Here is a 24,297-nt window from a genome sequence, read left to right on the forward strand (position 1 = left end):
TGCAATCCGATAGGTATTTTAAATTTGTCTTTTACCAGTAACACTGTTAGAAGAGCCAAGGGGGGGGAGAGCACGAGAGGGGGTGCCCCCCTCTCGCATTGAAAATTTTGAGAAACGGATGTTTGCAATGGTGCAATCTGAGATGTGTTTCAATTTATTTCGCCAAAATAAATTGAGTAACCCGTCCCCTTTCTTCCTCTCCACATTTGAGTAATGCCCCCTGAAGTTTTCAATTTTTTTAGTGACCCTCTCCCTTGTATTTCATTACATTTGTTGTTCCTCAATTTTTCATTGTCAACTTGTACATCTTCCTAATATATTTATATTGAGAGAATACTATATTGATTTTAACACTAGTTTATTGACTCCTGTCTTGTGTTTTAAAATTTTCACAATTTACAGAAGTCAAAAAGTCCCCTTTAGATAGTGCCTATGCCATTGAGATATTGCAACAGAAATCCTGAAATATGATTTCTTGGGTCAGGAAAGGGAAGGAAAACATTGAGTGCACTGAGGTGTAAGTAGACCTATGTAGTGCATGCTTATATCTTAAGTGCTGGGAAAAAAACATCAGAATTGCTTGTGGTAAAAACATTTGTGCCGCCTATGGCGGCGCGCCGGCAAAGAATACATGAGAATAGGGTTTCCAAATTTTGCTAATTTCTGGTGCATTGTGACAATTTTTTTTTTCACTTCTGTCTGTTATGACAATTTTTTTTTTCTCAGGCCATGGCAGGATCAATTTTTTTTTTCTTCTATCTCACCTGGCGACAATTTTTTTTTTCTCAAAATCCTCCATAACCCCCCCCCCAGAAATCAAATGGTTCTCCCCTTAGTTATTGGTAACCCCTGCCTGCACTATCATCCTAAATCCAATCAACAGAGGGTCATATTCTCTGATTGACTTCCAGGGTAAGCCAGTTGCATATTGTCTACGGTTGGTTATCCAGTACCAGGTTGGAAGCAATAGTGCAAAACTAAACTTGGGTAACGTTAAGAAATCCAAAGATGATACTAGACTAGGTACCGGTGCATATACGATGAAATGAAAGTAAAGTAAAAAATAGTGACTTTCCCTTCAATTCACCAGCACTCTCACATTTTATGAAATACCAGAAACTAATAATATTTCATGGAAAAGATTTATTTTTCACTTATTTATTCAAATATATTTACTTCTTGCAAAGTAAATGAAATCATGTTATTGAAACTAAATAATATGAAATAAACAGAATATAATAATATAGAACTGTATGAAACAGCAAGTGTAGCCCTTTTCTTGAAAGAACACATCTCCATAAATATGCCAATAAAACTCACTGACCGAAGCAGACTTTGGTGCTGCAGAATACAAAACAAGACCATGTTGGCTTTTACTCTACTGGGATAAATACAGCTGACAGAAAAGCTAACAGATTCCTTTTCTGCCTATTATTCTGCTTTTCTATTTATAGAATAACGGATGAGTCTACATGCCTTATCGAGCGAAAAACTTGTAGAACAATATACAAAACTGTCTTTTGTTAAATAATTTAGAGATATGATAGTGTTTACTGGAATGTTAGAATCCCTTCATTGTCATCAGTATACCATTCACTTCATCAGCTGTTACAGTTTGATTGTTATTGTTGTCATCTGGGATTTGAGTGGCATTCTCAATGCAATGATCTTCCTCTGACAAGTTCACCCATGGCCATCCGTACAGCAAGGTATGTAGAGTTGCATGCTGTTGTAAATGAAGGAAAGGTTTAGGAGTTTTTGAACCACAGAAATATGATCATTTTTCGCAGTTTACAGAAAGGTTAGCTTTAGTATTAATCGTGAATAAAAGTATAAGCACATCCTTTGTACATAATTTGAATGGTCTTCAGTAGACTTGAGTTATTGGAGCTGGCTAGTCGAGGACAAAATCTGTTTACGACCCCCAAAGATACTCGTACACATGCACATCCATTGCTTCAGTCTCTTGTACACAGTTTACAGCACACTGTGAAGTAAAGTTGTAGCAGTTAATCACCCACTGAGCAATTTTGTGTTGAAGTAATCTTTGTAGTTTGAGCTTCTGCTATGTAATGAACTATGTGCATAGACACTTGAAACACTGCTGCATACTCTGATGTTTTTATTTTTCCAAAATAATGCTTCTCAACGGTAAAATCGACCAAAATATGTACTCACCAGAGCTTTCAGTGCAGGCTGTCATGGCGGCTGCCATCTTGAAAATACCCACAATGCAACATGTTTTTTACTCATGTAGGGTGTTTTCATGCTCAGCCCAACGTCTTTTTCTCTCATGTAGGGCGTTTTCACGCTCAGCCTAATGTTTTTTTTGCTCATGTAGGGTGTTCACATGCTCGGCTTAGCTCTCTATGGGAGCCCTGATTGTAATCAAGGTTTATCTCCCATTCTTTAGGCGCTGCTATAATTGGATGTCCGGTGAAGCAACCGTGTTAATTCCACTGTACGCAAGCAGGTTTCACACGTCTAGCAGGGTTTGAAAAGGATAATCAGTCCCGCGAGCTGAGTGCCGAAAAAAGCGGCTGTAGGTTGGTTGACGGTAATCTAGGGTAATTGAACAATAACGGAGAGCAGGCGTGTACATGTAAACTTCTATTTTGCCTTCATATCTCATGATTTTGGGGAAAGGAACACACGGCGCGAATGGGCAATTTAGTCTCTTTACTTTTCGCTTCGATACTATTCTGTACTTGCAGAAGTAATTATATGATTTCCCTTCGTTCAAGTAAACTTGGCCTCGTAGAAGAATATGTATGTATGTATGTATGTATGTATGTATGTATGTATGTATGTATGTATGTATGTATGTATGTATGTATGTATGTATGTATGTATGTATGTATGTATGTATGTATGTATGTATGTATGTATGTAACTGGAGTATGCACATTAACCATGTTGTTTCAAAGGCTTTTAAAATGCTTGGATTTATCAAGCGTTCTTGTAAATATTTTAATAGTATCAAGGTTTTAAAAACATTGTATGTCTCCTACGTCAGAAGCCACGTTGAATACTGCTCACCCATCTGGTCCCCTCATCAATTATATTTGATAAAGAAATTAGAAAGAGTCCAAATAAAATTTATCAAGTGTCTTTGTTTCCGTTCATCGATGGCTTACTCAAGGGCTCTGTATAGTAACCTATGTTATGAATTTCGCCTTCCCACATTGGAGAACAGGCGGAAATTTTTAGACACCCTTTTTCTTTATAAAATCCTTCACTCAGTTATAGCGTTCCAGATGTTCTTGCACAGATTCATATTAACGTTCCTGCTTTTACCTTGCGTCGTGCTGTTCTTTTTAGACCAGTGTCAGCACGTACGAATATCTTGAAACACTCATTTTATCACGAGCTCAGACATATTTTAATTCTATCTGTAACAAGGCAGTATGCTGAAGGCAATGAGTACTTGGGCCGTGATAGAGTAATTTTGAGGACAATATATACTACTATTCAAATATGGTCTTGAATTTCCTCCTGTCAATAAGGCATTTGATTAACTGGTTATTAAACGAAGCAATGGCATGACAACGGCAAAATATTTCTAGCAACTTTTGTGGAGTTTGAGGCAGGGGTTCTCTATTTATAGTGGAAATTGCTTAAACTCCTCAAATATTCAAATTACAGCAAATTTCTTTTATTCTTGATGGCAGATGTCTAATATTTAGATGGGCATATTTAGATTTCTACCCTATAGTTATCCCTATATACCAAAAATCGGACATCTAGCTCTATTGGCTCGCTCAGAATTAGATATGCGCATAATTAATGAGGTACAATATGTGGTGTCATAAGGTGTCCATCATACCAAATATGAAGGGTGTAGCACTTGTGGTTACTGAGTTGTGGACAAATATATATATTTGAGGTCAAAGGTCATTGAGGTCACGTGACATTTTGTCAAAATAATTGTATCGCTAAGTTATTCCTATATACCAAAAATCGGACCTCTAGCTCTATTGGCTCGCTCAAAATAAGATATGCGCATAATTAATGAGGTACAATATATGGTGTCATAAGGTGTCCTATCATACCAAATATGAAGGGTGTAGCACTTGTGGTTACTGAGTTATGGACAAATATGTATATTGGAGGTCAAAGGTCATTGAGGTCACGTGACGTTTTGTCAAACAAATTATATTGTTAACTTATCCCTATATACCAAAAATCAGACCTCTAGCTCTATTGGCTCGCTCAAAATTAGATATGCGCATAATTAATGTGGTACAATATGTGGCGTCATAAGGTGTCCCATCATACCAAATATGAAAGGTTTAGCACTTGTGGTTACTGAGTTATGGACAATAATGTATATTTGAGGTCAAAGGTCACCAAGGTCACATGATATTTTGTCAAAATGTCTGAGATATCTGCGTGAACCGATGGACTCACTGATGGACTCACGGACGGATATGACCCAATCTATAAGCCCCTGGACTTTATCCGCGGGGACAAAAAACTGTGTCACTGCATCCTTTAGGCAATATGAATACGATGAGAAACTAAATTTTTATTTTTCTTGGCCTTATACATGGGAGTCTATGGAAAACTGCCTTATACATGGGAGTCTATGGAGGTGTAAACTAAAAAGTCCTCTAACACGGCCAAATTCGATCGCCTTGTGAAACAAATCGACGTGCATCTGTATGGGGTTGGGTACTATTCTTGTGCAAAGTTTGAAAGAAATTGACCAGGGCATGTCTGAGATATCTGCGTGAACGGACGGACGGACTGACATGACCAAACCTATAACTCCCCCAGGACTTCGTCCATGGGCACTAAAAACAACGCAACAGTTATTACAGCTACACCGGCGGTAGGTTCATATCCAGAGCCCTGTACGGTCTGCCGCCGTCGCTTGAAAACAATCTCATAAACCTGGCCATATGGGCAACTGTGTATGGGCAGCTGGATACTTGACTTCCTGGAGAAGGCGAGCTGTCACGTTCAAGCTCAGGATTATTTGTCGATCAAATTTCAGTAAATTTACCTTACCTAGATGAAATTTTGTCTATAGGCTGAAATTTCGCCGAAGTTTGACAAAATTGCATCGATTTTTCAGGTTCATATCCGACATTTTTGAGTTTTGAGTGCAGACAGAAATAAGTTTTGAGGCAACACGGCTGCGACCCCATGTTGACCCCTAGCCCTGCGTACGATGCTATGTGCTACAGCTAACACACAGCATCGTACGCAGGGCTAGCGAGAGAGTTGCCGACATCGACGGTTATTTACGAGAAGTGAATAAAAGACTGCCATTTTTGGAAGCGATCGAGTAGCTGAGGTAGGCTGGGATACGACTTGGGCCCAAGAACGCTGAATTTCGGCAGTAATTTGGCTTTCACCGACCCTACGTACGGGTCTTTGCAGGGCTGTGGTGAGCGGGGCGATTAGCTGTAGCGGAACACACAGCATCGTACGCAGGGCTAGTTGACCCCAAGTGAAAATGTGTTCGCGATCAAATCTTCCTATATTTTTTTCAGAATTTTCGACAAAATCATTGCTTCTTAAATCTTTTGTAAAATATAAAATACTAAAATAAAAATGCGATGTGCCATGTCTCCAGATTTCTAAAATATCGTTCGTTGACCGTTCGACGGAATACTCATTTCGCAAACTTGTGACGCAGTTGAAATTCAATACTGACCGCCAAATAATCTTAATGAGACGAGATCATTCTAGACATCCTCCAAATTATCCAAACATTCGTGTTAGAGTTCAGCTCGCTTAGAGTATCACAACATTCTTCGGCCTTCGTTGTTTAGATCGACCCTAATCTCTCCCATTTAGGAAATAAATACACAAGCTACCTTGACAAAACTTCGTGCACCATCCAGGACCAAACGCACTACAAATCTGTCTTGACGTCATCATCTCCTTACATGGTAATCGGCATACCGTATTTTTTAGCAAAGGAGACACAGAATACGTCGGAGTATTCAGTTTCAAAACGTATTACATCGTGTGATGTTGTCAAAAAAAGGTAATGTTACTGCAGTGGTATAAATTACAAAACACAAAAGTTCAAATCAGTTTATTTTGGACTGGCTTTACCCAACATTTCATATTGTTTCTTATGCCAGATTTGACCACGTGCTTACTGGCGACCCCTTTACATGCAAATTTTGTGTCAAGTGGTGTGTTCTCCTGGAAAAACAAACGTACGATTTCTAAATGAAGGAGGCGAAATTTGCCCTCAAAACTCGAAACCACCCCTTTACGGGGTGTACCTAGCTATTTTGAACGAGCTTCTCGAATCTGCAGCTCTATTTCGAAATGGTGGTCTGGTTTTCTCAGCTCAAGGATAAGTGTTCTCCATCGCTGTGGGCATTACTATTCTCAACTGGGGGTACAGTTTCCAGTCGTAATGTTTTTCATTGTGTCCGGGATATAAAACCTTTCCTTGCAACAATTTCACTTTGATTAACACTAGTCCACATCTTGTCAGTGATTAAACATGTTTCAAGTTTAAATGTTAAATTCTGGTCTCGAGCCCTCTTGTTCGACCAAACTGAAATTACCCCTCCCACTTTGGCTCGTCCAGTGGGTGTAGCAAGGGTCGTGCCATCGCCTAGGAAACGGAGGGTGCATTAATTGTTGCATTCGATGCACATTTTGGTTATATTCAGAAGATTTTGTGGCAAAAACTCAGATAGAGAAGCATTGATATTCACATCTCACTTATTCAAGACTGGCTGAGAGCAGCACTTCCATTCAGTTAACATCATTACGCCATTTATTATGCCAAGAAAGATGAAGCCAAGACATTTTGCCCTCCCTGGTCTCAGCCAGAAATGGTTATACCTTACAGTTTTTTCCCACGGAATGAAAACAAATGTACTTGGGCTGAGGCCCAAGTACAACAAGCAAAATTTGGATATTTTTAATAACTTCAGTAATTTTCGTCATGGATTATGAAAGATCCTTTTTCTGAATAATTACTTTTTCTGGATGTATTTCTGTTTATCCTTCGCTGTGCTGTTGTTTTTTTTGGTTTTTTTATGTGAATTCTCCTGTCTGTTTGTTTACGTTGTTACTGTTATATATTTTTCGTTTTTTGTATTATATTTTAATTTTCAAACGAACCTGTTATTGGGGCAACCTGTTGGTTCGAGATTCAATAAAATAAAAAAAAATGTATGTGTATGTATGTATGTATGTATGTATGTATGTATGTATGTATGTATGTATGTATGTATGTATGTATGTATGTATGTATGTATGTATGTATGTATGTATGTATGTATGTATGTATGTATGTATGTGTGTGTCTGTGTGTGTCTGTCTATCTATCTATCTATCTATCTATCTATCTATCTATCTATCTATCTATCTATCTATTTATCTATCTATCTATCTATCTATCTATCTATGTTTTCGCATTTCGTATTTTGCATGCTGTACACGCCGCACTAGCTGTAACTCTTGAAATTTGTTGACCTCAAAATATCTTCCTATTCTCTCCTCAGGCTGGTTTTCTCTGAATTCTACCCTCTGAAAGGATGTGGGCTTTTACTGCATCAGGAAACCAAATTTGTGAAACATTTGACAGGTAAATTCAAATTTTAACGGTCTTATTGATGTCCTGCCATTTTCAAAAATTGATAATATTACAAAGGAAACAGATCACACAAATGTCACAGTTGAAAACATTCACCCTATGCATTACATTGGACTACTCTGTGCAGTTTATGTGAAAATATCAGTACAGATATGCACAGTTCCACGGTTTTTGCTCTTCCGCATGGGGCTGCGATTTAATGTTTGGGCAAACATTTAATCGCTCTGTAATATGTTCAAAACTGCACATACAGTCTCAGCAGGTAGTTAATAATGAGTTTATGCTCAAAACCTTAATAAGTACATTCTCACAAACTTATTTTAGCTTGAAGGTAAAACCATAAACTAATGCTAAAAGACACAGCTGGCGGGACTTTAACGTCCGTTTAACACACAGAATTTCAGCCTGCTACTTTCGAGTGCCTTGATTACGGAGATAGGGAGGAAGTGGAATACCGTGCAACAGTACTCCACTCCAATTTGAATTTCACGATATTTTCTGACAATTGTTAAGGGAGGGGTCGTAGAGGACAGTAAACACTACAGCCAAGAAATATACATCAACGTCAAAGTCTACGAATATAATGAAATGTACATCTTCACCAGTGCAGTCTTCCGAAAGTGATTGATGGTTTTGTTTTTATTTCATAACTACTTATGGCGTCTTTGCAGGTGCTAACAACGTTCCAGTAATACAATTGTTGAAGATTTTATAACACTTTAAAGTACGACATGCGAAGCTCAACACCCTCACTTAAATTCTGAAAAAAATATTTGCCATAGAGTTTTAAGTTTTGCATAGTTAGTTCATCTCCGCTCAATAAACACCCTTTTACGCGCTTTTAAAGTGGTCTATTTGTTTATCCCTTAAATGAGATTAAAATCATAGAAATGACAGAGCTGTCTGGGTAAAATTGGATTACCGCTATACTTGTTTGGAAGGATGTTTTTGTTGTCAAGCCACTGGCATTTCTGGTGTATCGGGAAAATTCGATAAATTAAGACGTTTTCGTCCATTTTCAATTTGTTTCGTCCTCACAGTTTCGTAATATGCTACAATGAGGAAAGAAGTGACAGGGAACGACCGTCACGGCGGACAAAAGATACAGATATGAAGTAGATCGTGCAATAGTAATGTTGGATAACAGTTATGGCGATTCAGATATATTCCCATGAGTACATAGGCGACTTTGAATTTCACTTTCAAGGTCCTAGACCATATTCGGTATCTTTTCTCATTTTGACGCTGATATGAATAGACTAAGCGTTCCCTGCAAGTTTGTAGATTTTGTTTTTAAACGACGACCTTACAAATTCCATCGCCAGAGATACAGCTCCTCAAATGGCTGGTTGAGTGTGTTAATGTAGATCGAGAACGAGGGAAGGGGGTGGCGAGATTGTTGAAGCATAGTGTCTGCCAATATGCAGTGAGTGTCTCGGACTCAAGGCTACATGTGATTGGTAGAGAGATAGTCATTGTAGTCTGAAACTAGGGCTACGGAGTATAGTGATTGGCCTTTTGGAAACAATTCCATATAAACCATTAGTTCCAGTCAACCAATTGACCAAAGGCTCCAGGAATGTTGCACATTAGCCCCAATAGGATTTTAAACAAGAGTTTAAGGCGTGTATTTAATCATACAATATATATGGATTAACGGTAAAAGGATTCACCAAGTTCAAATCATAAAGATTGATACAGATCTAAGAGTGGTCTTGCGGGCTACACATGCCACAATTTACTAAATTTACACTTTACAAAATTTGTTATTCATTATTGACAAAATAATCATGTGAACTTTTAATGTCCGTTCATTACTAGTGGACTACCATCGTTTTTCTCAATGTACTTCAAACATATGTTGTTCTCGTCTGTCGCTCTAATAAACTTAAACACATGTTTTTGTCATCGTTATGTCCTCTGGTGTTTTAATTCTGGACGTCGCATTTAATCTTTCGGTCAATATGGAGTTATGACGGCTAAGCGGATGAACTTTTGTGTACGATTATCTCCTGGAGAAACGGCTTATCTTCCTAGGCATCTTACTACTCTGATTTGTCATTTTCACGTTGAAAAGTTGTATTCATTCCAAGTTTGTTCACAATGGAACATATTCTAAAGTCTGACCGAGACTTCATTTGGCCTGACAAAATAAATCAGTCTTAGTGTAAAGGTTTCTTTGGGCAGTGATCACTTTCTCTGAGATCATAAAATATTTCGCACATCCCGTGATCGTCTCAGATTTTGTTCAACGGACGGCAATGACACGGAAACCAATGCCCATGCGTAAAGCTTCGTCGGTATATGTTTACACTGCTAATGCAGGGAACCCTGCTTTTAGCTTTTTTTTATTCCTTTCAAAGCATCATAGACTCTGGCAACATTCCGAGTCTTTCACATGCGACATAATACGCACGTCATTAACCATTTTGCCGTCAATGATATTTTGGGGCCATGTACGTAGTTATCGCTTTCCGTACCGCCTAAAACGTCCACATCGCGAAATGGATCTCCTCAAAGTAATAAATGCTACTACTGATGTCTTACGGGGCCGAAGTTTAATCGCGCTTGGGTGCACTGTGTAGAAAGTATTTGGCGTGACGATGTATAAAGCGGAGTTGTCACCTGTTTCTTGTACAGGCCAAGACATCTAAAGAATTTGTAATCGTCTGGAGTAATCATTGTCGAAAAGTTTTTCCCCGAAAATGGGTTCACGAGACATTTGTGAATGATATTTTATTTCCAGGGAAAGGTCATCATACTTTATGCACGCGATCATTTCGAAAGCGGCACATGGAATTTTTGAAGAAATGGTGTTTTGAAAACTTTAGAGTGCTTTGAATACGTGACACCCGTCTACAAAAAGTGCCCGGAAATGACACGGCAAAGTCGTCAATCACTGCCAACTTAGCTACGGGTTGGTGAGTGTGACTGTTTGAAACTGAAGTAATCCATTTAGGTCCATTACAAGAAATAACCCAGTGACGTCTGTCATATAGCTCACGTCAAATTCTCCTGTAGGTCACCGGGCGAAAATCTACGCACAAACTCAGCTGTTTGTATGAAAAAAGCAGCCTCTCTTTGAATACAGTGTTGTTTCATTATCACCACAGTGGCGGGTAGCTCACGCAACTCGCACAACGGGACGATTAAAATAAGGTTTCAGTCACATAGAGACCCGATTCCCGAACCTCTCAGAAATGTTCGAGCTGAATGAGGTTGCTATATGAACAGAAAATTGATCTCTCCAAAACGATAGTGCTACAATGTAGTACGTTCGAGAAATAGAGTGCATAGAAATCTAAATACGAAACCAAATTGACACGGCCTGTTCCCTATCCTATTTCGATATACCGAATCCCGCGCGTACAATATATGCGGTATTTTTTTAGAAATTAAGCGTTAAGAGAACTTGATACGACATAAAGTCACTATAATAATTTGTCTCCTTTCGATGACAAGGCTAACACAAGTCGCGTTACTTTTCGGTCACGCAAACTTGCGTGTTTGCCATTCCGTGCCTCATAATGTCTTTTAAAAATGACGCATTGGGGAAATCTTATGATCTCGTGCTTTGGTCGTGTACAAACATCACCGAGGGCAATTTACAAGCCCAAAAATACAGGATCACGGTAGCCATATTATTTGGACTCGAACTTCGAATGCATCCCTCGAAATGATAAAAATCATGTCAAGAGATATTGCTTAGTGAATGTCACTGTTAAAAAACGGTGACAAAGAATTAGTGGGCCGTGCGGACTGCATTAACACATTTCATTTGGAGCCTGCTTAAGAAAATTACAAAGTTATTCTCATAAAAGAATTGACAAGTGTGAAGAAATAAGCGTATAGCGCTCCAATCAATTTGTATTATGGTACAAAGACTCCATCACGCCTTTCCTATCACAACATAATACCATAATACCCTTAACTATTCAGCGTGCTAATTTATTCGGCCCAATTCAAGTTTTGACAGAAAATAAAGTAATCCGTTTCGCTTATAGATTACAACAGCTGCGGTCAAAGTGCCCAATATTGTCATTGATGTTGCTCGTAATAAAACCTTTACCTATAAGATAATTACTATGCCAATAATAATATGTTTTATGTCAAGTTGAATAGATTTTCCCCATTCGGGATCTGCATTCAAGGCCACGTTCAGCTTTTCTTTCTAAGTCTCGATCAGTGTGGAAAACTTTCAATGAATCAAACAATTTGACGAAGAAATATACACACAACACGCCCGCCAGATCCAATGATATAGATTATCCTTATCCGTGCACTGCATGCTAGGGAAAGTTTTTTTTTTTAACTTGAAGGTATTTTCTTTCATTCCAAAAAGTACTGTTATATTCCATTTCGTCGAAATTAAAACTGAAGAGAGTTCATCAGATTTTCATTATACCTTGGTGTCATTTTGTAGCTAATACCAATATTGCCAAGTTGTACAACTCAAAATAAATTCTACTCGTCCGGAGCACGCGCAGAAAGACATTAATAGTGTGATAAGAGAGGCCATTTTAATACTTATTTCATCTCCCCCAATCAGATGAATGAGGCGAAGACAGATTGAACAGTTGTTTGCGACTAGACCTTCGACCCTGAATTAATCTAAAAGATACAAAAATTTGCTAACATTGTGGAAAGCCCGTTTCAATTTTGTAAATATCTTCAACGGGGGCCGGGAAGCGAGCTGAGGTCAACAGATAATGACGGTTCTGCAGAATTGGTGCGGTTTAAGTGTATTTTATACGGCGTATAGGGTTTGTTTCATGAACGAATCGTGTTTGAATATCTCTTCGCGGCGTGTTTAGCGTATCAATAAACTAGAATAAGAAATCTCTGCATTCTTTCTTCATTGAGGAGAAAATCTCTTCGGTTATACATTGGTGAGTTCATTTCCAGAGTAACTACTCCGCCCTGTCGAGCAAATGGAAGGCCATTAGCGAGGATTAGTAGGTTGAGAGTATTGCTTTAATTTTTAAGAATTATCAACTTTCAGTTTTCTCCCGGCTTCACAGTTAAAGACAAGGCCTGTCAGATGGGGTGTCTCGGGGACTGAGCTTTACAGGAACTCGAAATCGATAATTGAGATATTTCGGTCTTATTTTCATTTCTTGCATGTAAGCATCCTCTCTATTTACAGTAAAATTGCATATCGTTTCGCACTAAAGGCACATGAGCTGTAACTTTTGGTATTATTTTCATGATTTTATATTAAGATTAAAATTATGCTTCATCTAGTGCAAGAAGCGGTATACAAAGTTGTATGCAAATGAGAACAAGTGTCGCGAAGTGTAGCGAAGCTAAATTAACACTACAATTGAAAGCTTAATGTGTTAGAAGTGTTGGTTTGTATTGTATAAAGCATTCTGTAAAATTTGAACATTCAGTTTCGTTGACGTATTGTCGAAATAAAGCTGAGAATGGCGTACTGATTGCTTGTCATGGAAGGATATACATGTGTAAAGCGGACCTATGTTTCGCTGACCGCACACGGTCGGCGCGGTGACCGGTACTGTGGATGCAGAATGAAACCCTTGGCCTCGGCGAAAGTTAACTCAACGCGGCGCCGTATAGGCTACATCGTACTCAAGCCAAGTCTCACCGTTGTAGGGTAACAGCTCTGATGATAACTTATTTGCTCGAGTTGTGAAGTCCATCCTCCCACGTAAGTACTTCTGTACTGCCAATTAAAATATGTTAGTAGCTGTGCGTGCGTGCCACGAGTCGACTGTGTGTTCAACACACCACCGTCCCTCGTGGGTGGAGGGACGGTGAACACACTGACTCACAGCCCTGCCACGCAGAGGTACGCTCGATCATATTATACTCGAATTGACTGAATTTGATATATTCATTGCACTGATTTCGGTGTATAGTCGATCATATGTGGTGTGACAGTTGTGTCAACATATGGTCATACGCTAGAACCGCCGAGGATCGAAAGAGTGAACGTTGCACGAAACCGCAGGTTATTCACGGCATGGGTATATTAGCTGTGCGTGGCAGGACTGTGTTTTACCGGGGTTATACGGCCTCCCGCCTTATAACGCCGGTAAAACATTGCCCTGCTGCCACGCAGAGCTGGGGGTTTTACCCCTTTCGTCAGCTGAGGTAACCTGATGATTCACTGTATAAGTATCGCCGTGCGTACAGGTCTCAGGCGTGGCGGAGGCCGTAACGCCGGGAATACAGACCTGTACGCAGGGCTACGTAGTGTACTTGCTTAGTCACACACGTTCTTTTTTCGTGTTCGTGTCTTAGATTTTTTCATATGTGGAACACGTACACGTACATAAGCTTACGTACGGGAGTTGAATTGCATTACATACGCTGGCGATTCAGTGTACTGTACAGAGATGTTTGATTAAAACGATATGGCATCAGCGGCCAGGAGGTATCATACGGATAGAGGTCACACTGTGAGATCATGGAGGTAGAAGGAGAGATTACCTCCATGGTGAGATCAAGCTTGTTCTCACGGGATCGGAAGCAGCTGTGCCGAGCCCGTATGCTTTATGTTCGGACAGTGCATGCACTGACGAAATTTTTGTCAAGTAAAATGGTTTACATGCTGTACAGTATCATGGATCGTAAGCATGAGTGTGTGTTCACAGTTTCCTTACCTACACTCATGGAGCTAGGAACAAATACCATTTCTGGCTCCATGCTAAACTGGTGTATAAAAACTCCGGTGTGTGCATAGTTAATATTTAACTTTGCAAATTATTGCATATTTAACTTTCATGGAGTCACAGATTTGATAATCATTTTCATTCTGAAGGTCTGAAAGTCCGCTCTACAATTATTGTTTACATGTAGCGTTCAGGGAAATCAATCGAACGGGACCTTGTAAACTTCCGGTTCAGGGGAAAGGCTGGCAGGTAAATGAACAGAGGCCACATACAATCCATGTAGTGCATTTGGTGAAATTCCAAAATTTAATTTCTTGTACATAAATGCCCTTATCACAGATATTTTAACAATATTAATTAATGATTAATGTAATTAATGTTATAGAAATAATGGTGATGCTCTGACCATTATTATTCATTTATGGCCAAGGGCGAGAGGAAAGTCAAGAATTTACAAGGCTTAGCGAGCAAGCTTATTTTGGCTTTCAGTCTTGCCAAAGCCTATAGATAAACGTTTAATGGTCGGGGCAGAGCCTGTTATTTCCATGCTATTACCAATAAACCCTAGAAAATCATCAAGATTTACAAAAATTTCCCATGTGAAAGACAACGGAGCCCCAGAACTTGTGCAATATTGCCTGAATACATGGGTTTATGTGCCAGAGAACAGGTGACAATTTGCCAGACACCAGGATGGCAAATCGTTTCCTGCTGCGAGGGCACATAAACCCATGTATTCAGGCAACAATATTTTTATTACATGCCTCTGGTTATAAATGCTGTATGACATTTAGTTATATGCTGGACATTTTCAAACAGTTTTACCATTATTGACCAGCATCAAACGGATTTTAACGAAGGTCAAAATAGAAGTGTGCACATGTATATTTTACATCTATCATCAGGGTCTACTTAGATGTCGAAAACATTGTAGGGCTTCACTGGCCTTGGTAACCATGGAAACCAGTCAGTACATCGTTCACCGACCCCCTAACTCCCCGGATGTTCCTTTTCAAATCAATTCATTGATTTGCACTCACATCAAGGCATGTAATAAGCAATGCACAGTCATGGCCACCCTAAAAATTTGTCAAATCTGGAGATTTTTAAAAAATGTATAACTTGGGCCACAAGTGCTTCATTTTGTTTTTGTGATTGATTATGATCTTTGTACAATTGACAATTTACATTTTTGATGAAAAGTCACAATGTTAGCAGCATTATTTATATTCATGGACATCAAAACAAACCATTACATACTGTGTATTTGTGGTCAGTCACATGGTTCTGCTCCACCAATTAAATGAGATGTCTATAGCATGGTAATACATAATGAATGAGTGTATGATTTTACTGATCTTTTGACCCATATATCATAGCTTCTATGATTAGAAAGTTGAGTATCCATTGTACAGACGGTGAGAAATAGGACTATCTGCAAGATTCTAATTCATTGTATTCGTTGACATTTGCCTACAGCTGTTAGTATACCTCGCGTAACCTGGTCGTAAAGCCTCAGAGGTACATGTATGTGAAACTTAGAAGGAACAAGAATCAAAAGATTGATAACTGCTCTTTGACAAAATCCTTCATCAGGTAAGATTTGATTTTCAATTTCCTGCACATGTCTCGTTCGTTATCAGTTAAGCTTTTCACATGCTCGGTTTTATTTGGCGGAATTGTAATACTTTCTTCAACATCAACTCCCTCAATGCTCTCTACGTAACTTTAATACATGTAAGTATTTCAGAATATGCGTCTGTAGTGTGATCTCCTTGGCAAAAAATTCAACAGGACAAAATAGAGCAAGTGCAAATGAAATTCATGAAGTTCTTCTGTTTCAAACATAGCATCCTTACAGCTGAAATAATAATGGATAATTCTGCAAGCGTTTTAACCTTTAGCCTCTTTATCATTGGAGATTATTTATATTTTTATACAAATATGTGAATAATATGTATGATTGTCCCAATCATGTTTCATATTAATTTTGATGTTTCTCAGTAAACTATATGTACAAGAACTCGCAGTATAAAACTCGATGTTTTTAGGTACTTGGCTCTTCAAAGATGTATGGCTACTTTAAATGAATCGTGCATTTTCAACCCTGCCATTGACAACACTTTATCTTGTCAAAGTTTCAGATGCTTGGTCAGAATGCCATGCTTAAATTTGTACATTTTTAATGGTTTCATATAGTTTGTTGTTTGTTGTTTATTGTTTATTGTACTTCATGCATTCATATTATTATGTTTATTTTATGGAGCCTGTTAATGTGACTTGTTCCTGTTGGTCTTTCTTTGAAATAAATATATAAAGATATTGCTACTTGCTTGAATACACGTCTTGACCTACATTATGTACCTGTTTCCTTTAAAAAGGTCCACAATCACCAGTGATTACAATGGGTTTAGGGCAAAGTTATACCAGTGATGGAAGGTTTAATTAAAATTACAGAAGTCATAAACAATCAAGTTGTCTTATCTTGCATATAAAAAGCCATATTTTAGAATGAACTGATGTAAACTAATGTCAGCAATTTGCAGGAGATAATATTTACATTGCATGATTCAAGTTAATGTTTCTTTTCACCCAATCAGATTCAAGATCCCTTGCTGAGGCAGTGCATACTGGGCAATGACAACCAGGTGAAAAGCAACATAGTGACAATACCATCCTCCATTGCAAAGCATATACACAGTGTGTGGCTATGCAGAGAGCCAACACTGAACAGAGATGATGGTGTTGTCATCAATGCAGAGCAAAAACCTGTGGAATTGAGGGAATCTTTCATCAATATATTTATTTTCCTAAGACAATGGGTCCTTGCTGTGGCACAGGTTTGTACTTACACTGTTCACTGTTTCCACTGGGTAAATTTTCCGTTAAACCATTCTGGCTAATTGAGACCAAAATTGATTAGCCAGAACTATAGCCATCAAAATTACATGTAATTGCATTTATGATTTTTATCCAACTGACAGTTGTATATATATACTCAGGTGGGTCCTATCAGTTGCTACAGTGGCAAGATGACATTAAACTGGTCCAATAATCATTTCTATTCAAGGTAATACATTACCAGGTCCATTGGACATTTGTGATTTAAAAATTTAAGTAGGACTCATCCTGACCGACTGATAATTAGTGGCAATGAAAATAAACAACTATTTTTTATGGAACAAACTGCTTTCTTAATAACATTCACAACAAATTTTATTTCCTGTGTGCCACACACTTATGTGACTTAATTTTGCACTTTTGTAAATGTATCAAGATGTATTACAAGTATTGCATCATTGACAGGGTAACTTCAAGATGTTTCCTTTGAAAGATCCATAGCTTCTGCCTCAATCATCAAGTGCTTTCAGTTCTCCAATCACAGAGTCTGATTATTAAACCAACTGTTCACTTAAAGAAGGTGTACTCCAAGCAGTAAATGCTTAATAGTTTCAAAATCAAACTGGGTGTATACATGTATTTTAAAATATCCTGTCTGGCCACTTTATATGTCTTACAGAAAAAAAAGCTGACTCTTCTCTTATTAAAACACTAGTCATGGAAATTCAACAAACTATTCCTGGTACACTTTCTTTTTTGTAACTACTACTACCCTGCAACTCTGCGGACAACCTGTGCAATTATCTTTTTTGCTTAATTGTACTCGAACACGACTTAGCATGTCGCAGTGTGCTGCTTGTTGTTCAGCGTAGTAACATTCAACAGGACAACATCCTGGGCATATCTTCATGCAAATATTATGACCAATGCCTATCCACAATACAGTGTTACTCAGTACGTGTACACATCATGGCAGGAGGTGACCCCAGCCTATATCCACAAATACATGTACACAGTATGGAAGATAACCCGGGCCTATCCTCAATCCAAATGCATTCACATGGTATGGAAGATGGCACAGACATATATCCACAATACACATAATATATGCAATGGAGGATGGCCTAAGCCAATACACATACATGCACACAGTATGTACATGTATGATGAATCAGCTGGCCATATAGAATACAAAATGGGAGATGACTAAGGCCTATCATTAATACAAACAGTCTGTACCTGTATCGTATTCAGGATAGGCCCAGGTCATTTTCAAAAATGTGTACCTGTATTGTATTCAGGATAGGCCTGGGTCATCTTCCATAGCAGGTACCTGTATGTGTATTCTGAATAGTCCAGAGTCACCTGCGATGCTGAGTAATTGTTTTGTTGATAGGCCTGGGTCATTGTATTTGCATAGGTTATAACATTTGCATGAAGTTTGGCTCAGGACGTCATCCAATTGACAGTTTACCACACTGTGCTCATTAATAGCTGCCTCTGAGTTTGCTGCAGTAGTGTCCTACGGTGACGTTTTTGAAACACTGGTTTCATTTTATTCACCACCCTTGCTGTCATTGGCTGCTGTTGTCGTCTGCTTAGTTTTTGAAAATTGCAATCAGTATTTCCTGACTATGTTAAAGCATTGTTTACAAAGCACTTGTCATAAAATAACAAGGTCATTGCATGCAGCCATCTGAAAGCATGGCATATAACTTCATAAGTTACTGATTATAATAGTTTTCTGAGACTGCACACTAAAGCAAGGAAGAATGACCAGCCAGGGATGTTGAAAAGTCTCTCTGCCTTTTAAAGGTGGAGCCTCCCTTTAAAAGGACGCAAAGCTATAGCAGCGTTCATTGTGTTAGTGGACACCAAACAGTCAACACAAGGTTACACGCTCCAGAAAATGCCACTTTTTAGTTTTCCCCGGCCACAAGAAGGCAGACAGACTGCCAAGCGGTCAGCGTGAAGTTGCTGCCGATCGGACTCTGTGGTTATATTAAAAGTCTAACGCGACTAGAAGACAATTTTTTAGGAAATTCGAGTGTTTGTTGTGACTGTTGGCGATTTAAACTGACCGTCAATCAAACGCTTGTATAAACTCTGTTTGCAGAATTAGCAAAAGGTGATAAAAGGTTGAGATCAGTTTGTGTAATTAATGTTATAGAAATCAAACATCGTACTGGCCAAGTGTTTGACTGGGAGGAGAACTCCACTGATGCGAGAACCTGGGATTGAAAAGTGCGGCTTTAACTGCACTCTCGATCAGCCCCCTGAAAAATAGCACAGACCAGTTTGGCGAAGGATAGTTGAAAAATATTTCCCAATCTGCAGACATTTCATTTGCCATTTCACGCTCTTGCGAATGGCAGCGGAAACACTGCTGTTGTCATACACATTTGTAGTCCTTTTTTTAAAATACCCTCTTGAGTAGATCAAATGTATTACACCTCTACCATACTATTTAATCAGTAACTTTGTTGTGATAATCATTGCTTACACATTTTTGGTAAAGTTATTTTCTCTTATTTAGCTGAATTTGCTAAAAAATTTTCTTGCCACTTGGCACTCTATGAATTGCCTAGTGAAATGCAGATGATATGATAAATGCACATGACTAGACATTCAATACATGTAGCTTCATTCGTAGGATCCATAAAACTGTTATGATGAAGTATATTCCAATGAGAGAATACATCTGGTATGCACACGTGATTTAGAATGTTTACATGTGTCTAATGCTTATCATCATTAGGGTTAAGGACATACAGAGTGTTTGCAATTCATTGTAGTACATCCCATCACCAAATGTATTTTAATCATTCCGGTTATCATTGTTATTTAAAGAGTTATAAGTAATCACGAGTCTATGTGTTTACAATTCAGGATCAGCAGTGCATGCTGCGCAATATCAAGGATGAGAAATACCATTGACCTTGACAAAGAGCATTAAAGACAAAGTGGAGGGCTTGGGATTGGACTTGGATCATGACATTATTACGAAAATGAATGGAAATGATCAAAAAACAGGTAAATTTCCATTTTAGTCCTTGCACCACAGTATATATACACAAGTGGCTGTTGCAAAGATGTGCTGGAACTGGTATCTTGTAACTTGCACAAAGTGTTTTATGTTAGTTGTCTTTATAGCTATACACATGTCTAGCATGTTTACAATTACAAGAATACTATTTAGAATCACAGGTTCACAAAAATATTAGTGATACATTTCTGTATTTTAATTGACATTGCCAGCTGCAACTATGTAGGTACATCAGTTTTACACTAATTCATCCTGAATTATACACAACATGTATGTGACAGCAATCCTCATTCTTAAACTGTGCAGGACATTGGTTGTTGCCAATCTACATTGTATTACATATGACATGAGCAAGAAGGAAAAAGTATGGTTTAGATGTCTAGGTTAGAGAAACATGCATATAGCGGAGAGAAAAAATAAATTTATTGGTCCTTTACACAAGAATTCTTGGATATGTGACACACAAATAAACTAACTTTTTGTGAAGAGAAATTATTATCTTCCATGATTTGTCCATGATTATCTTCCATGAGTTTATTATTATTACTATGTTAGGGAACAGGTGTGTATATCCATGCAGAAGAGGAAGCAGGATAAATCCAAAACCGACTATAAGGCAGCATTTTACCATTCAAAGAAAGGAACCAACCACCAGGGACAGTTGTCTCAAGATGAAGACAGTGGGATTGCACCTCCATTTGGTAGAGGATTTCCTATTAGTCAGTATGGTGGAGAGACGTGCACCCTTACACTGCTCAGCACACAGATTCATATACACAGATTTGTGTATGTTAGGATCAGAGGCTCCTAAACCATAGCACCTACCACAGATAAAGAGTGGCCAACTTAACAGACAAAACCCTCAATACTAAGCATCATCAGATACAGCTAGTACAGAACTGTTGAAGGTATATAATTATATACCTGGATATATAATTATATAATTATATATCCAGCTCATAGAGAGGAAAAATTCAACTTTCAGAGCACTGAGAAAAGACAATTATTATTTCATGCCTCCCCTCAGTATCATGGTGATCTCTGTAGTATAGTAACGGACCTGTAACTAGTTGTCACTTGTGATGATTGTTTATAAACATTCCATTATAACTTCTTTTTCTGCTCCAGAGGGTGTACATGTCAATCAGGACCCAGATTTACATATACTTGTCAATAACATTGCAATGTGCACATGTATGATACACTTTGTTTCCCAATGAGCTTCCAGAAGAAGAACAAAAAACTGGAGTTGATATCAAAAGAAATTGTGAAAAATTCATCAAAAAATTACAGCAACTGGAGCCCAAATTTCATGGGGAGCTGTCATATTTACGGAGTACAGGTCGGAGAGGAGATGTTGGAGGAATTTCGTCGGAAACTCTAAATTTTGAGTACCCAAACCATGATGAATTTGAGTAACCCCCCCTCCCTTACATGGAAATTTTGACTGACCCCCACACTCAATTTGAAAAGTTAAATTTCAATACATGTATTTCTACAATTTACATAAATACAGCAAGAGGAAAGACCATTCAAATCCTTGTGTACCCTGCGAGATAATCATTGGTTATCTCATGACGGTTGAACAAGGTGAAACCAACAAAATGAAATTCAAAGTCACAACAAAACATAGATGTCAAAGGTTACACTATAACCAGTGACAACCACATACAGTTTTGTTGTATGTATGGGTATCATAACAGGGTCCTCACTAGGATATCCGACAGGGTAGACTTTGAAAGTACAGATTGAAGAACATGCAGGGCTGATGGGGAAAGTGTCCGCTTGGCTTGCTCCCCTCCTTGCATGGAAAAGTTTGAGAAATTGTAGTGTGCATTGGTGCAGTTTGGTGTAATCTAAGAGGTATTTTCAATGTGTAATTTTACTGAGTAAAAATTTGTAGAAATTGATGTGTGAAGTAGGCAATCTGAGAGGTGTTTCAATACATTTGCACCAAAAATTGAATAACCCCCCCTTCTTTCTCTCAACATTTTGAATAACCCCCCCTTATAGCTTTCAATATTTTGGTGACCCCTTCACATTCATCTGACCCCCAGGCTGTAACTAATGATGGCTCCCTAGGAGATATATCTTCAAGCTTGTGCGATATGGATTTCAGGCAATGTCAACTTGTGGACAAAAGGATACAGAGAATGTTGCAGATTATTGCAAATGGGACTAACTTATGAATACAGCACACCAAGTCACATTCCATTATCAAGAAAAAAAGCTCAAAACTACATCTGAAGTTGGCTTTGGAGATAAAAACTATTGCTTGCAATCATCGACCCTCATTACTCGCAACGCGCTATGCCAGAGCAAAGTGTACATATTCAGAACATCAGTTTGATCGTTCATGAGATTCAATGTTAAGTACCAAGTATTGTTGTTGGGGACCGCTTGGCAAATAAACTTAATATATTTCAATATTACTAAGATTACACAAAGAAACCACAGCAGTTGCCTGTCCCATTTTCTCGAAGGTGTATGTTGCAATAAGTGAAATATTCAACAAAATTCACCTTTAGCAGTCAGACAAGCTTATGAAAAATAGAGATTTATATATGTAATCATCACTTGTTTATTTGTATTCTAATGGATATAACTTTAAAAGAACAGACAGGGAATCAAACTGTTTTCTATTTTAGCTCTGCAGTTAGTGTGAATGAGCCTATCTTGTGTACCCTGGTAGGTGTGTGTTGTTGTTGGTCATCCATCAACTTTTAGCATTTTTGGGGTGAATTTGCTTTTAAGCTTCACTATCAGCAAAGCAGAGCTAATCTAATGAGTGGATATGTATTGTTGTTTGTCAGCCTTTTAGCTCTGCTGTCAGCAAAGCGGAGCTTATCAAATGGGCTGATTTTACGTCATTGCCCATCTCTCCCTCCGTCCATCATCCGTCCGTCCGTCATCCATCACAATTGCGCTCTTCTCTGAAATCACATAAATTGTCTGGTTGCTTTGAAATTTGATACTCGTGCAGAATTTGCATATTTCTATATTTTAGGTATTTTTTTGCTGTTTTTGGTCACAAAATCTATTTCTCTGAAGTTGCTTATCTGATTGCTTTGAAATTTTATATGCATTTCACTTGGGGTGACCTCAGTTAGGTTAATTGTTCAAATTTTAGTGAAATATGCAAATTTGTATTTTGAGGCAATTCTTGTCATTTTTTTAGTCCCATGGACACCGTCCGGGGGCTTATAGGTTTGGCCATGTCCGTGCATCCGTCTGTCCATGCATGCGTGCGTCCATTCACGCAGATATCTCAGAGATGCCTGGAGCGATTTCACTCACACTTGGTACAAGGATTACTTCATAAATCATACATATGCAAATTGATTTGTTTTGTGATATGATCCAATATGGCTGCCATGCGGCCATTTTGTTACGATTTTTTTATGTGCAGAGCCATAACTCAGGCACATCTCAACCGATTTTATTCAAAGTTGGTACAAGGACATTGACCTATATCATACATATGCACGTCAATTTGTTTCACGAAATGATCCAATATGCCGGCATGACAGCCATTTTGTTATTGGACACCGTGGTGCGAAGCACCAAAGGTGTCCTATGTCGCCACAATGTCTGTGTGTGTGTCCGTCTGTCCGTCCGTCCGTCTGTCCGTCCGTCTGTCCGTCCGTCCGTCCGTCCGTCCGTCCGTAGACAGATTTTGTTCCACTCATAACTTAAGAACCCTTAGGTCCAATGTCATGCAATTTGGTATTTGGTATTATCATGATGAGACTTAGATCTGATTAGATTTTGGTGGGTGTGGCTTATTAATTAATTGCTCATTTGCATATTTTATGACTTTTTTCGTTCACGCAGATATCTCAGAGACGCCTGGAGCGATTTCGTTCAAACTTGGTAAAAGGATAGTACTCTACCTCATACAGATGCACGTTGATTTGTTTCACAATGCGATCAAATTTGGCCGTGTTAGAGGACTTTTTAGTTTTCACCTCCATAGACTCCCATGTATAAGGCAGTCCATAGACTCCCATGTTTAAGGCAGTCCATAGACTCCCATGTATAAGGCAGTCCATAGACTCCCATGTATAAGGAAGTCCATAGACTCCCATGTATAAGGCAGTCCATAGACTCCATGTTTAAGGCAGTCCATAGACTCCCATGTATACGGCAGTCCATAGACTCCCATGTATAAGGAAGTCCATAGACTCCCATGT

General features: G+C 38.5%; 2 long non-coding RNA genes across 2 annotated transcripts; one reads left to right on the forward strand and one right to left on the reverse strand.

Moving 5' to 3' along the window:
- Positions 1–1,176: 1,176 nt before the first annotated feature.
- Positions 1,177–2,301, reverse strand: LOC139130976 (uncharacterized). The gene is made up of 2 exons (XR_011552027.1): positions 2,179–2,301; positions 1,177–1,726 (listed from the first exon to the last, which is right to left on the reverse strand). It is a non-coding gene; the product is annotated as an uncharacterized lncRNA (long non-coding RNA).
- Positions 2,302–13,039: 10,738 nt separating this feature from the next.
- LOC139130977 (uncharacterized) lies at positions 13,040–22,555 on the forward strand. The gene is made up of 5 exons (XR_011552028.1): positions 13,040–13,250; positions 15,697–15,813; positions 16,818–17,057; positions 19,948–20,091; positions 20,660–22,555. It is a non-coding gene; the product is annotated as an uncharacterized lncRNA (long non-coding RNA).
- Positions 22,556–24,297: the final 1,742 nt, after the last annotated feature.

This window comes from Ptychodera flava, chromosome 4, assembly GCF_041260155.1.
Source record: "Ptychodera flava strain L36383 chromosome 4, AS_Pfla_20210202, whole genome shotgun sequence".
Classification (NCBI taxonomy): Eukaryota; Metazoa; Hemichordata; class Enteropneusta; family Ptychoderidae; genus Ptychodera; species Ptychodera flava.